Source organism: Halichoerus grypus, chromosome 8 (genome assembly GCF_964656455.1).
Source record: "Halichoerus grypus chromosome 8, mHalGry1.hap1.1, whole genome shotgun sequence".
NCBI lineage: Eukaryota > Metazoa > Chordata > Mammalia > Carnivora > Phocidae > Halichoerus > Halichoerus grypus.
The window spans coordinates 29,763,317-29,776,990 of NC_135719.1; positions in this window are offsets into that span (position 1 = coordinate 29,763,317).

Sequence of the window (13,674 nt, forward strand, 5' to 3'; positions counted from 1 at the left end):
GAGTATCTTGATTCTGGAAAGATGGATCCATGTGGAGAAGTCGTGAAGTTTTACCACTGTTGGAGTGGTCAGGAGAACTTGGTAGGGCCCAGTCCAGACATGTTTTAATGGCTTTTTGTCCTGAAGAGTCTTAATGTATACCAAATCCCCAGCTGTAAGTTGTGGATATATGTTACCTGAGAAAGAGGGGTCAGGTTTTGGACTGTACTGTTTTTGGTGGTCATTAATGGCACAGATAGTTTGCCCCAGGGATATAACATACTGTGTGAGATAGTGGCTTTTGGGGTCTAATAAAAGACCTGTCTGGAGGAAAGGTCTTCCATAAAGAACCTCAAATGGACAAGATGGGTTGTGGAGTTTGGAGTGATATGTGACCTTAATGCAAGGGGAAGGAGGGTTGGCCAAGAGTGAGTTTCATGCATAATTTTTCTGAGAATCCTTTTATGGTTTGGTTGGCACCCAACTTTCCCTGAGGACTGTGGATGCCAAGCTGCATGCAGGTGATTTCCATCTGGAGGATTTTGCTAACTCCTTGTGTTATTTGAGATACAAAAGCAGAGCCATTGCCTGACTCTAAGGTGTGGGGAAACCCAAATCGGGAAGGTTGTGATGGAGAAGAGCAGTGGTGACCTCTGAATCCCTCTCTGTTTTAGTGGGAAAGGCTTCAATCCATCTTGTAAAGGTGTCTACAAAGACCAATAGATACCTGAGTCCCTTTCAGGGAGGCATGTGGATAAAATCTATCTGTCAATCCTTCCCTGGTAGAGTCCATTGTCTTTGGATAAGTTGAAGAAGTGGGGGAAGGTTCATGGGCCCCCTCCATGTTGATGTGACAATAGGTAAAACACACCTGGGATATAGCCAACAGAGTTGGGGGAATGTCCTTGCCAAAGAAAAGAGATCGCACTAGGTCTTGAAGGGCCTTCACCCTGAGATGGGTTACAGATATAAGTTATTAAGAAATTTCTATTGTAACATTCCCGGGAGTGACGGTTTATTATTCGGGTCTTGCAGCCAACCCTCTGGAGTATGGAAAAAGCCCTTTTTTCAACGCTTTTGGGTTTCTTCCTGAGTATATTGTGGGGAAAAAGGATTTAGATGGGGAACCAGAGAGGCCTGAAGCCTTTGCTTATCTGTCAGCTCTGTTGCTTCCAACCGAGACCAAGTCATTATCCTTTTGATGAGCCTTGCAATGAATAATAGCTATTTGGGCAGGGAGCATGACTGCCTCTAGCAAGGCCAAAGTCTCAGAGGCATGTTTAACTGGCAGATTTTGGCTGTGAGGAGGCCCCTCTCTCCCCAAGTAGCAGCACAGGCATAGACCATGTGGAAGGCATAGGCTGAATAGGTATATATGTTTAGTTCCATTTTTGTGCCCAGTTGGAAGGCTTGGGCAAGAGCAATTAATTCTGCCTTTTGTGCTGAGGCAGTGGCACCTGGCAGAGGTCCAGACTCAATGACTTTGGTTAAGCTAATAGCATACCTGGAGACCTGCACTCCTTCTACTATGAAGCTGCTGCCATCTGTGAATTATATAGCCTCTTGGTTATCTAGAGGTGTATCCTGGAGATCTGGCCTGGCACTACAAGTCAAATCTATGGTTTTTAGGCAAGAATGTTCCAATGGGGCATTTGTTGTGAGATCTGGCAGAAGGTGGCAGGATTTGGGGTCTGACATGGCTGAATATTTAGTTCAGGTGTTTCTAATTAAAGGGTTTGCTATTTTGTAGTTCTACTATTGGAGATCCAATGAAATGCCCTAGAATTTAGGGTATCCAATACCTGATGGGGTATATAAACAGTTATGCCTTGTCCCAAGGTTAATTTAGAGGCTTATTCTATCAGAAGGGCCATGGGCACCAGTGCTTAGAGGCAAGGAGGCCATCCCTGCACCACAGAATTTAGATTCTTAGGTATGTGACCAGACATTGGGAATGTCCCAACATTTGGATCAAGAAGCAAAGGGTCACTCTCCTTCTTTTAAGCACATATAAGGAGAAGGACTTCTGGAGGTCTAGCAGAGCTAAATCTGGGGCCATTGTAAATGCCTGTTTGCGGACCCCAAAAGCTTTTGTCATTTCAGGGTCCTACTCCAAAGGCTCTTCCTCAGGTCCCCTCAGGGCCTTATAAAGAGGCTTTGTTATTAATCCAAATTGGAGTATCCACATTTTACAAAACCCAGCCATATCCAAAAAGGAATGCAGCTGCTGTTTTGTAGAGGGAGTTTTAATATTTCAAATGAGACCCTTATGGTGGTCAGAGAGGCTCTTAGTCCCAGGGACTATCCCTGGGACTAATATAGTCAGGAACTGAACTTTCTGAGAGAAAATTTGGGCCTTTGAAGGGGAGACCTTATAGCCACAGAAGGCCAAGCTCCAAAGCACCGGATTATATTTGTGTTGGAGGTGTTCTCATTGGGGATGCAGATAAGTAAATCATCAACATATTAAAGTAAGGCAGTGACTCTGGGGAGCTGAAGGGTGGACAAATCCTTGGCTGGGGCCTGTCCAAATAAATGTGGACTGTCCCTAAAGCTCTGAGGGAGGATAGTCCAAGTTAGTTGTTGAGTAACCTGGGTGGAGGGGTCCTGCCACTCAAAGGCAAAGAGGAACTGGGAATCTGGGTGCACTGGGATGCAGAAGAAAACAGCTTTTAGATCTAGCACAGTATACCAGAGTGTCTGAGGGGATCTGTCCTAAGAGGATAAATGGTTAGAAACAATTGGGTGAATAGGAATAACAGCCTCGTTGATAGCTCTTAGGTCCTGTACCATTCTGTATGAGCCATCAGACTTTTTATTGCCAAGATAGGGGTATTACAAGGTAAATTGCAGGGGTGCAAAAGTCCTGCTTCTAAGAATTTTTGTATGATTGGCTGTGTAGTCCCTGCCTGCCCTCTGGACATAAGGGGTCCTGGGATTTTTCTGGAGATGAAATGAGGATCTTTCAGTTGTATCCTTATAGGGGTGCTGATAGAGAACACCCCAGAACAGTGGTGTCCCATACCTTGAGGGGGCACCAGTTGAAAAATGGAGACCTTGATGTTTGAAGGGGCCTGGAGCTCAGAAGACAAAAATGCCAGCAAGGGGTGGTCAATCTCAGAAAGGCAAATATTAGTTTGTACCTTTGTCATTATGTCCCTTCTAAGTAATGGAGTGGGGCAATTGGTAAAACAAGAAAGGAGTGGGTAAGGTATTGTCACCCAAAGAACAAATTAAAGGGTAAGTGAAATGTCTCTTCTTTGGGTTCCTATCCATGCTGGTGATGAGAATTGAGGACTGAAAGATAACACCTGAGTATTTTATAAGGGTGGAATAAGTAGCTCCCATATCTATTAGTGTTAGAGGATTTCTTCTCCATCGGTGCCCATGGTTCTTGGTCATGCTGCTTCGAAGAATGAAGAGGTAGACCAGATGAAGTGTGGTGAGCAGCAAAGTAAAGTTTATTGAGCAATAATAAAGTTTACTGAGTGATAGTACAAAGCTCCTAAAGAGGGAGGGGACCTGAGAAGTTTACCACCAGAGTTTCTAAGTCTAGGGTTTTTTATGGGCTTGTTGGCAGGCTGTTTTAATCTGATTAATCCTTCATTTGCCTGTCATCTGACTGGGTTTTTGTCATCTACCTATCACATGGGAAAGGGTGGAGGGATCCTTCCAGGGTGGTGTAAAATCCTTTTTAAGGGTGGTCTCCTCTTAGGGTGGGAGCCGCGTGTCCTGCCTGCCTTTCTTCCAACTATCCTTCATCATTAGAAATTTAATTTTGTCTCCTGCCACATCCAAGTTTACCCAAAGTTCTCCCTTTGAGATCAAGGACATGGGGGCCTGCCCAGCGTCTGGGCCCCATCAGCCAAAGGAGAAGAAATCATCCTCCCCTGCTCCATTGGTTCCTCTAATCAAGGTACAGAGTTAAGGGCAGCTGCTGATTTCCTGAAGTGGCTTTGGCCTGAGGCTGTTGATTCCCTGGACAGCCTGGGCTTGGGGCTTTTGGGCCTCGGATGATCCTCCCATGCATGGGAAGGAGGGGCAGTCTCATTTCCAATACCCTGGTTGTTTGCAGGCCGGACAAGGACCTGACAGAGGGGGTCTTTGACACTCCCAGGCCAGATGTTCCAATTGCTAACAACAGAAGCAGCCTTGAGGAGCTCCTGGAGCATGGGGAGCCTTAGCGGCTTATACCTTTAATGGCTTTTGCCCTTGTGTGGACCCAGAGAAGGGCAGGGAGCTAGCCATAGCTGCAGCAATATATTGGGCTTGCTGCTTATTTCTCTGATCCCTTTCAGCCCTCAAGGCTACCTCTCTGTTATTGAAGACCTTGAAGGCTGTATCCAGAAGTGTGGGGAAGGGGATCTGCAGGGTTTTGGCTTGCTCATGATCTCAAGGTCATGAGATGAGCCCTGCCTGGGGCTCCACACTAGGTGTGGAGCCTGCTTAAGATTCTCTCTCTCCCTTCCCCCCCCCAAAAGCCCCTGCACATACATGCTCTCTCTCTCTCTCAAAAAAGAAATAAAGAAAGAATATAGTCCCAGGGTGAGTGTGAAGGAATAGAGGGATTTGTCCCAAGGAACAGAGAGGGGGTTGTCCCTTAGTGGGAAAGACCAGCTGCTGATTCCCAAAGGGGCATCCTGTCAAGGGGAATGGGACTCCAACTGGTGGTCCTGAATTCAGTCAGGGCATCCTCCTGAACTAAAAAGAATGGGACCTTTTACAGGGTGACTAACTCTTCTGGGGTGACCCACCATGGAGAGAGTCATGGTAAATAGTGGGGGTACTTCCTGTTGGGGCATCCCCTGCAACAGGGAAAGAGGGACACTGGGTGGCAGAACTGGGTCAGAAAGAGGTGGGGGGAACCCCACTCAAACACATGGGAACGTGCATGTTTGCCTATAGATCAAAGTGATGAAGGATAGTTGGAAGGCAGGTGGGCAGGAACAAGGGGCCTCCGCCCTAAGAGGAAACCACCCTTAAAAGGATATTACACCACCCTGGAAGGAGCCCTCCCCTCTTTACCACATGATAGATAGGTGACAAAAAACTAATTGGATGGCAGGTGCAGGGAGGGTTAATCAGATTAAAACAGCCTGCCAATAAGCCCATAAAAACCCGTAGACTTAGAAACTCTGGTGACAACTCTTTCGGGTCCCCTCCCTCCTTGGGGACTTTGTACTACCACGTTGCTATCACCCAAGAAACCTTGCTTTGCTGCCCACCACACTGTCTGGTCTACTTCTTCATTCTTCGAAGCAGCATGACCAAGAACCACCAGCAGTGATGGAGAAAAAGTCCTGACACAAAGGTGGTGGCTGGATCCATGGGATCAAAGGAAAAAGTGGAGAGAGTGGGAAGAAATAAGGTGACTGAGTCAGCCAGTTTCAGGAAAGGGTCCCAACCCAATCTGAAATGTGTGCGGATTTGCCACCGCCAGCTGTGCCACGGGTTGGGAACAGACCTCAGGGGATGGAGTGAGAGAGCAAAGGAAAGGGGTCCTTCACCCTCACAAGCCCAGACAGTCCAACTGACGTGGGAAACAAAGGCACAAGGAAATGTAGATGAAATTAAATGTCCTTATAACCTGCAGCCTATTGACAAATAATTGAGATAGGCAAATTATAACATCCCTCCAAGGTCCTGAGTCTTCTTTAGCATATGAAGGTCCTTTTGGAACTTCCTTATCTTTATTTCTCCCAACCCCAAGGTATATAATCACTTGCTCCTCACAATCCCAGGGCAGTAGGGAGCAGCAGGCTGCAGCAGCCTCGGCTCTTTCTGTCCATGGGTCCTGTCCCCGTGCTTTAATAAAATCACCATTTTACACTGAAGTCATCTCAAGGATTATTTCTTGGCCATCAGCTCCGGCCCTCACCAACCTCACCACCACGCTAACATTGAAAAAAAAAAAAAAAAAAAAAAACTACATCACAACTTGTTTTTCCTCTCAGACCTTCAGACCACATCAGAGAGTCACCCTGGCCAGAGATCTTCAGTTGTCCGAGGGTTACTAGGGTTAGGTTGCTGAAGGCAAAAAGAGAAATGATAGGGAAGGAAGGGTCCCTCTGAAGGGCAAAAGGTGAATAAATCCCTTACCCTTTCAGGCAAGGGAGGTCAGGCAGGTCCCCCTGGGGCTTCTGATCCTTGCAGAGGAGTAACCTCTGCTGGAGGTTGTCAGTTCCCCAAGGAGGACTAGAGTTGGTCCACCCAGGGAAAGTCCCAAGAAATTCCAGAGAATCTGGGGAGAACCCCAGGCTGGCAAAGTCTCCTCATAGGGGCCACCAAATGTGGGGCAATCCCATCGGGTGGAGGCCTGGTGGGCGAAAGAATTCACTCAAGACAGAACAAAGGAGATAGAAATTTATTGAATACACTGCAAGAACATGGCGGGCAGGACAGCAAAGCAGAGAATGTCGGCCAGGAGGCAGTGGTGGGGGGCTATTGTTAAGCAGGGAGGTGAGGAGGCATGGGAATAAATGGAATTTTCCTTTATACCTGTGTCTTTGTGTAAGTAACCCATTGGTCAGCTTGGGTTTATTGGTATTTTGAGGTGGGTCACCTAATGGGCCTGTTCATAACTTATACAATAGCTATAATACCACAGAAATAAGAATATTTAATAAGAGTTTCTGAGTTCTGGGTGTTATACACAACCAATGAATCAATGAACACTACATCAAAAACTAATGATGTATGGTATGTTGGCTAATTGAATTTATTTTTTTCTTTTTTTTTAACTAAATTTTTATTAACATAAAATGTATTATTTGTTTCAGGGGTACAGGTCTGTGATTCATCAGTCTTACACAATTCACAGTGCTTAAATCAAAAAAGAAAAAATAAATTACTATACACCTCCAAAAAAAAAAAAAAAAAAGAGTTTCTGAGTTCTGAAGGGGTCAGGAAGAAAAAGATAAATGATTCAATGTTTGCTTATAAAGGTGTAATCTATAACATTGCTATAAGATATAGATAGCTTAAATAAAAGAGAAAAAGGGTTTTTTTAAAAATCTGAAAAATAAAATATTAAAGAACTAGCAATATTTCAAGCAAAAAGTCATAAAAATTATAGTCATTGCTGTGACTACTAAAATAACATTGGTTAAGTAGAGCCCTGAAGTATTGGATGGTGAACCACGGTTTAACAAAGGGCTCTGAAAGAAAAATAGAAAAGTTTATTACTCATGGGTCCTGGAGGATTTACACACAGCATACCTCAAGGGCCTATGTGGGGAGGTCAAGGCAGGGTGCAGGCAGAGAAAGAAAATGGCAAGATTTGGGGCTCATGCCTTTACCTGGGTCCATGGAGGGAGGGCTTTGGTTTTTTGGGCAAAGGCTGGATCAGTAAATTCAAACTAAAAAGAGCAGGGTTTTAGTAAGTTTCCCAGAGGTCTTATCTAAAAGCTATAAAAAGGAGAAGGCCCTGGGAAGCAAAGGGGACTGTTGATCACAAGGGCTGTTGGGAGAATCATATAAGGACCTTGCATTTACTTGTGACTCTGCAGATTGGTAAGTAGGGCACATGCTTGCATGAGAAGGGATAATGTCAGCTCACAACACTTCAGGCCACACAAAATGTATGTCAAGGCAGCAATGCCATGGAGGAGCTGAGCTAAACTCTCAACAGTCTACCCTGTAATGCCTCGCCATCAGGAATAGCAACCACTTGTGTAGCAGATGAGTTAAAGGATATAATACATTGTTTTCAAAGTCATTGTAAACTATATTTAACCAAGATAATAATAGTGAAAGCTCTAATGAATAGACTCACTACTATTTGAAATCTCATTCTTGGCATTGCCCCCAGGTGGACAGCAAGAGCCATGAGAAAAAACTGGGGATCTTGGAGAGTGTGGGAATTTGTTGAAATATTTTAAGTATATTATGCATGACCTGTATATCCTGAGATATCTTCTGGAGGCTGGCCTATATTTGTCTTCAGTTGTTAATGTAGATGCAGCAAGAGAGGCCCTATATAGAGCAGATTCCATCCCATTCAATAGGAAATCAAACACCAGATGATTACCCATCATCATTTGTGCTAGTGAGCCATGCCGTTGCTATGTCAGACTCAGAATATAGTGTGGTGTCTGTGTGTGGTTGGTTAGAGCGGCTGATAATTTCTGAATGGCTTTTAATATTTGATCATGTTGGGCTAAGGTGGTAGCACTTGTTCCTATACCTGCCAGTCCAGTGATGATGGCCAGTGCCAGTAGCATAAGGATTTCAAAAATCCCTTTTTGAATAGTATGAAATATCTCCAAGGTGAGGTGACAGGAGGGTAATGGGTGGCAAGAATAGTAAAAGTAAAACACTGCAAAGATAGGGGTCATCTCTGTGGACAGCTTGTGAATGGGGGTGGGTCATGTGGCTCTTGCACCCTTGAGTCAGTTCCCCAATAGAATCCAAATGAGGCATTATTTACCATTAAGGGTCAGTGAGTGTACAGGGTGAGGTCCAATCTTTGTATTCAAGTATAGGTGGTAGAAAGTTACTCCATGGGTGGTTAATTTTGTGCTTACCCACAGGGTGCCCTACTTGAGTTATAGATTAGGGATTTGGTCTAGTCTAAAGGAGGCTTGGGGTGCTTTGGAGGGAATTAGCACAAAGTCTGGCCACTAAGAAGAACAGCGGGACAGACAGTGACATGGGGCTGTAGGTCAGCCCTGCATGGGGACAGATCTGACATGGTTTCACTTGCAAGGCCTAGGCTGCTATCTCACAGGTTTGTATAAGTATATTTTCTATGTCAATCCAGCCTACTTAGCTGTGGTTTGGGGCAGGGTCATGGTGTACAACAAGGAAAGACTTATGGATAAGATGTGGAGAGGAGTGGAAGTGGCACTTTGGGGTATGAAGGTGGTACTGGCAGTGGTGGAAATAATGAGGGAAAGAGTCTGTCATGGATGCATGGGGCAGAAAGCAAAAGCTGTAATCTAGTACTCTGAACAGCAAGCACAGTAGCAAGAAGTCCCTGACCATAAGGTATAGGAAGGTCAAGCTAAGGATGTTACAAGGAAGTATCTTACCGTGGCTAGTGTAGGTTAGAATATATTGTTCATCTTGTCATAAAGGTGAAATGATATCTGGTGCTGACCAGCGGTCATCTGGCAAATTATTCACAGTTTAGCAATCATTTTGATAGAGGTAGGGTTCATGCAACAAGCATATAGCTATTTTAGATAAATAGGACTCTATAGGGTTGCCAAAGTTGATCAAATGGAGGCATTTTTGCAATTTGGTCTTGAGGTTGACAGTCTTTTCCTTCCTGGTACAGAAGAGTATGAGGGGAGGTAATTCCAATGTCCAGTCAGGTTGGGGTGTATTGTCTTTTGTCACTTACTTGAGTAGGGGCAACATTGTCTGAAGAGTTACTGTGCTTGGGGGTGAAAGAGCCCAGCCTGATGGAAGGTGGACTTCCCAGTGGAGATTTACAAAGGGTAGGATTTACAAAGGGTATTCTTGATTGGTGTTAAATTCTGAATATATTTGCTAGAAGCCTGGCTCAGGATGGAACTGCAAGTATGGGGTCTATAGCCAGTTGAGCAGATCTCAGTGAGCTCCATCAGATCATTAGGGGTGCACCTTGCAAAGGACCAGTTGCTTGTGGCCCCATCCATAATGCATATAGATTGTGAGCACATTGATGGCTAATTGTAGAGATATTTTGTGGATGGCAGTTTTACAATCAGAGATTACCCCATCAAAGTAAAGTACAATCTTTAGAGTACAAGTCTGCCAGCCATATGGGAATGATTTGGTAACATTATTCTCTCAGGATACAATTTCAGGTGTAGAATAAGGAGGGAGTGACTCATTTAAGCATTGCTTCCATTGGAACCATTTAATGTAAAGGGAGGTGAGCACCTAACAGAGTCTGCCAGTACCTGGTACTTAGCCATCCTGTGGTGCAGAAGTGCACCTGGCTGATTTTATTCCAGCACATCTCCCAGGACAGGATTAGGTCCAAGGGGTCCACTGGCAATCCTATTATCCAAACTTTCCACTGTAAGAGTAGCTGCCACAACAAAATAGGTACATGAATTTGACTACCTTGCAGGGTTTTTTTGGGGGCAAACAATCTGGTTGCTGAACAAAGGCAGATTCTGGTTGCTTAAGACCAAGAGATCCTTTACCTCCTTCTCTAAGGTGGCTAGAGGCCTGGACCTCCTCCTCTGATTGTGGATTCCAGGGTTCCTTTGTGGATTTCCTTTTCTAATGTGACTGGCACCCACTAAGTAGAGGGTCTCTTTTCCTCTCTCTCAGATCCACACAGTTCCGTTTGTGGGTCCTGAAGCTATAATTTAAATCTCCTGTAAAACTTTTGACAAATTTGGTTTAATTAACCAGAATTTATGACCCAGATAAATAAGATAAGAGGCAGATTTGGTGGCCTTAGCTTCACTGCTGGTACTGAGCCATCATATATGGGCTGAGGAAACCTGTATAATCATGATCTCTAAGCACTTTTGTAGGGATTTGTTTCTTGGGCTCTCTATTATAAGAGGATCATATTGCACAATCTGCCCTTGATTGGGTCCCTAACATATAGAAGATATTGAGATGATAAAAAAAAGTCCATACTGTTTTCCAGAGTGGCCGCAGTATGGAGGTTCCTCAAAAAGTTGAAAATAGAGCTACTCTACAACCCAGCAATTGCACTACTAAGTATTTATCTAAGGATACAAACAGTGATTCAAAGGGGCACAGGCATCCCAATGTTTATAGAAGCAGTGTCCACAATAGCCAAACTGTGGAAAGAGCCCAGATGTCCATCAACAGATGAATGGGTAAAGAAAATGTAGTATATACATACAAGGGACTATTATTCAGCCATCAAAATGAATGAAATCTTGCCATTGGCAACAACACGGATGAAACTAGAGGGTATTATGCTAAGTGAAATAAGTCAGTCAGAGAAAGACAAATACCATACGCTCTCACTCATATGTGGAATTTAAGAAACAAAACAGATGAACATAGGGGAAAGGAAGGAAAAGTAAAATAAGAGGAAAAAGAGAGGGAGGCAAACCATAAGAGATGATGAACTCTAGGAAACAAACAAGGTCGCTGGAGGGGAGGTGGGTGGGGGATGGGGTAACTGGGTGATGGGCATAAGGAGGGCACTTGATGTAATGAGCACTGGGTGTTATATACAACTGAAGAATCACTAAATTCTACTCTGAAACTAATAATACAGTATATGTTAATTAAATTGAATTTAAATAAAAAAATTAAAATCAAAATGATAAGGGAAAAAATCCATTTCATGAGCAGATGTGAATTGCATCCTCTTTAAGGTCAAAGGAGTGGGCCTTCACTATAAGTAGCCAGTAGGGAAGTATTTGGAGAAAACTGGTAGTTTGTGTGAGGGTTTGGAGACCTGAGGGCTGGGAATTTAGCAGTATTAGAGCTTGGGATAAAATTTCTGTCCATTTGAGGACCACTTATTGCCAGAGTCCAGCTCCAGTCGGGGTGGGTCTCTCGTAGGAAAGGACGGCGTCGGCGAATGAGGAGACACAGACACAGGATCAGGTTGCAAGCATCTCCTCCTGACAGCCTCAGAGGAACTTTATTTATATGTTAGGATATTTTTGTTTTTCCAAATCTTAGATCATTTTCTGGATTACAGCCATAGCCTTCTTTCATTTTTCCTTTGTAATGATTAACATGACCTTTATTGATTTCCGCTTATTGACTTTCGCTAAAACTAAAAATCAGTACGCAAAGAGAAAGGTGCTAGACAGAGCGTGACCATTTTGTTATCTTGTTCTATAGAAACTAATTCTTCATGGAATTAGTTTCATTATGATTGCTTAGATAGGCGTAACTAAGATGAGTAGTCACTTTATCATGAAACCCCAGAAATATTCCCACAATTATAAAGATTGCCATAAACAAAATGAAAGAGAATAGCAGGAGCCAGCCCAGAAATATTCCCACAATTATAAAGATTGCCATAAACAAAATGAAAGAGAATAGCAGGAGCCAGCTGTGGAGTCTCCTGTTTTCAGGATCGTCCCCCATACTTGGACCTTGTCAAACAGCATGAGTAGCTTGGCTCACGCCAACTTATTGTTTAAAAATTTGAGGAACACATCTTTGAATAGGCCATTGTGCCTCTCTTGAAGTCCAGCCGCTTGGGGCTGATAAGTTAGTTAGGGGGAAACTCTACAAGTTTCCATGGTCTAGAGCTCATGGCCAAACAGCTTGGGAAGTGAAATGGGTACCTTGATCTGAATTTATAATACCTGGTGGGCCAATGGAGATTAGCACATGTCTAGTTAAGAAGATTACATGATTAGAAACAGGGTTTCTTTCTGCAAAGAGCAGCCAGCTGGAGTCCAGTCAAGTGATGATAGTGGTTGCATACCCACTAAGTCCAGCAGAGGGCAGCAGTAGCCTGATGAAATCAATGTGCCATATAGACTAGGGTTTGTTGCCCTGAGGCACCTATCTCCAAACTGGGAGCCTTCCAGAATTTTGTTTGAGAACAAAGGGAGTAATGATCTAAAACAACTCTGGCTGGAGCCAGGGTAGGGGAGTGCACACCTGTGTGTCCTATCAGTGTGTCCTTTTGTTCCCCTATGGCCTGATATGGGCCCATTCTGCTAGTGGGTATGGCATCTCTGGAGGAATAGTTGTGTCTAGTAGTCTGAGAGGTGGGGTCTTGGAACAGGCATGTAATTTGAATAAGCAGTCAGCAATGTTATAATGTGCTTCTGGTATTTGTTGACATATGTATGCAGAGACATAAATGACCACAATTGGCATGTGTGAGTTGGATACTTTTTTTCCAAATGAAGGCACCCCAGAAAGGCTTTCTTTTGTCATTGTTCCAACCAGACTGTGAGCCATTGACTACTGCCCAGAAGTCAGTAAAAATATTTGTCCTCAGGAGTCTCTTGTTATGGCCTTTTGTAGAGACAGTCACATTGCCACCAATTCTCCTAGTTGGACAGCGCCAGGAGAGCCCTACTTAACTAGTGATGGACCCCTAGCAGGATGCTATGCTATGGCTTTCCAGCAGGGCTGCACTGTGTAAGGTGGTGGTACTGCCAACCAACAAGAACAACTCTTTCCATGTCAGACAGTTGATACCAAGCCCCTCCCCCACCCGCCCGAACAGCTGAGGGGCCAGCAGTGGGGGTGCCATTAGCTGCACCTCTGGGTCAGTGGACAAGGGGCCGAGCATGGGAGAAGCCACATCCTCCTATAATCTGAAAGGCCCTTGACTTCAGGTCCAGCACTTTCCTGAAGGTATCATTCCCATTTTAACAGTGAAGGCTCAGTGGCTGTGCCAGGCTTCTGCTGGGTTGAATCCTTGAGCCAAAGCACAATGGAGACTTGCGTGCAAAGCAGCACAGGCTGTGAGCCCACTAGTATCTCTTTTTCTAAAAGAGGCGTAACAGCTGCCAAAATTTGACATTCTAGTGGTAGGTACCAGACTGCTTTTTGGAGAAGACATTTGGTTCAGAACGCCATGGGCAGCCAAGTAGAGAAGTGCTTAGTCTGAAAAATCTATGAGGCATAATCAGAAGCATCTACTGATTCAACTCAGAAATCTGAGCCCAGAGGACTAAGGGCAGGGGCTACCGTATGGCTCACTGGGGCCAGCCACAAAGCAGTTGGTCAAGGTTCTCCTCAAAGGAAAGATGCTGACATGTGTAAAACCATAAGTAGGCTTAAGTA